This window comes from Lactuca virosa, chromosome 5, assembly GCF_052849685.1.
Source record: "Lactuca virosa cultivar CGN04683 chromosome 5, Lactuca_virosa_CGN04683_v6, whole genome shotgun sequence".
NCBI lineage: Eukaryota > Viridiplantae > Streptophyta > Magnoliopsida > Asterales > Asteraceae > Lactuca > Lactuca virosa.
In genome coordinates this window covers 192,622,502-192,625,000 of record NC_136430.1, presented here as the reverse complement: position 1 = coordinate 192,625,000, position 2,499 = coordinate 192,622,502, and the positions used below count along the sequence as shown (strand labels likewise).

At 32.5% G+C, this 2,499-nt stretch overlaps 1 long non-coding RNA gene across 1 annotated transcript; it reads left to right on the top strand.

Annotated features, from left to right (window-relative positions):
* Positions 1-1,360: 1,360 nt before the first annotated feature.
* Positions 1,361-2,499, top strand: LOC145117321 (uncharacterized). The gene is made up of 2 exons (XR_013712602.1): positions 1,361-1,404; positions 2,241-2,499. It is a non-coding gene; the product is annotated as an uncharacterized LOC145117321 (long non-coding RNA).

Genomic DNA, 2,499 nt, shown 5'->3' with positions numbered 1-2,499 from the left:
ATATATATATACGCATACACACATACATATACATAATCACACACATACATATACATAAATAAATACATACATACACATACATACTTATACAAATATACACATTCCCCTAATTATCATCTTTTTTCATTATTTAATTTATACATTAAACATAAATTATTTCACCATGTTGATGTGTTAAATGTAGTTCTTTTTTTTTTCGATTGTTCGTTTCTTTGTATGTTAAACAGTTATTTTCGTGTTTCGGGGTAATATATTAAATACTTATTATTGATGTGTTAAGTGTAGTTTTTTTTTCGATTGTTCGTTTATTTGTGTGTTAAACACATTCGTTACCATTATTATATATTATCATTATTTTTATAAATATTATTATTACTAGTACTATTAGTATTATTTTTAATCGTTTGTGTTTTAAATATGTAAAAACAAAACGATCCAAAAAAAAAGTTTTAAGATTAAAATATTGAAAAATATAATAATAATAATAATAATAATAATAATAATAACAATAATAATTGAAAAATGAAAGTGTATAAAGCTAATAGCACACGCAACAAAATCGGATGAGGCATTCCCGGCCGGATGGTAATTAGCATGGTTAATTGCGCGTGAGACCCTAGTACCCAAACCCTTTTTTCTTTATTTTCGATTAAGAAGATAAAACTAATTGAAACCCAATTGAGAATGGAAGGGGCATACCCGGCAGTGTGGTAAATATGTGGGTTACGAATCTGTTAAACGCGAGTTCGAACCCCCCCCCCCCCCCCCCCCGCTACCATGCGTGTAAACCCTTATACGCGTCTTCTGCCTCTATCCTCACTGTTAGAGAACAAAAAAAAACGTTGTATCTGCTCTCGTGACTCTCCTGCCGACGCCTCCTGCATTTTTCCGACGCCGGTGCTCCATCCCGTCACTTCTCGTTGACGCTGCTGCCGAAGCGCCATTGCCATCGCATCTCCTCGGTGCTCCGTACTTTCCCGTCGATTTCTTCTTCGCTGCTCTCCTGCTCGACGTTCCTTCCTTCTCCGACGTCCGTTTCTTCTCCACAAGGCGCATCCTCCGTCAGTCGATTGTCTCCGGGAGCACACCTCCTCCGACATTCTTCTCTTTGGTCGATTTCTTCTCCAACAAAAGTGAAACCCTAGATTTATTTTGTTATCTATTTCTATGTATATTTTTTTTTTCTGAAATGGTAATTTTCCAGTTTGTATACTGAATTTCATCTATGACAACAAAATTGAGGTGAATATTGTTCAACTATCTCTATCATCAAATTTTAATGTAATTGGAGCTTTAGAATGTTATGGGTTTCCAGCATGTTGTTTAGGTTCTTCAAGTCTTTAAGCTTCAAGGCTTTTCAGGGACAATCTGTCTGTAAGATAAAAGCTTGAAGGGTTTGCCAACGTAAGTTTATTGCTCTCACAAATTTCCTTATTTTCAGAATAATGCAGTGCACACCATGTGTTTGATAAAAGTTCCCCTATGTAAACTATCTGTTTGGAAAGAGAGATTCTACTCTAAACTCTAGTTATTACGTCAAATGTTGTAAAAACAAGTCATTTTGTCCGTGTCATGGATTTGAACCTTTTTTCTTATTAATGATGGAAATTAGAGCATTCACTATTCATATCATGGATTCTACAGGTTTTTTTGGATATTGGCAAACGAAATATGTGTGAGGATAGCAAAGTTAAAACCAAGATTCTGTTTTTTGGGCTTCTCTTTGCTGCTTCAAATAACTACACCAAAGAATACTTGTAGAACTATCCATCTATCCAGGTATTCTAATTGATGAACTAATGTAAATGGTAAACAAGACTTCAAAACTGCTTAATTTAATGAACCTATGTATCTTTCATTTGATAGGTTAATGATTGTCTATTTGATAGTGTACCTAACCTTATTGGCAATTTGTATTTACAATTTGTAATGTGGTTTTTAATGTAATGTTTTTGGTTAGTAAAATGTATTTTTAGTTTAAAATTATGTTTTTTTAGTTTCAAATTATGGTTTTTTAATGAGTCGGTTATTGTAGTGATTCAACAACATGATAATTAGAAGGAAATGTGTTTTAATTTTTGAGCTAGTTAAATGCAAGATATACATGCTTATTATAACATCCTACTTTCATTTTGTCACTTTCAAAAATGTTCCTAATTATGGCATAATAAACAAATACTTGAAGGTACATTGCTATGTTTGTATTTTTTTGTGATCATTGATTATGGTGTTTTAAACAGGAACAATTGGCGGCATTTGATTCAAAACTCAAATTGAAGAACACGGGTCGGCCTTTATTGACTCGACTCAACTCACCCGGTAAATTGCCGAGTAATCCACCAAAATAATTCTTAGTTTTATGTTTGTAAACACTTAGTTAAACATTTGTGGTTGACACTTTTAATGTGTATTATTAGATACATTTAATGTAGTATTAGTCAATGTTAGTAATATGTATTTGTATTTGATATTTTTTTAGGTTTATTAGTTTTATTGTAA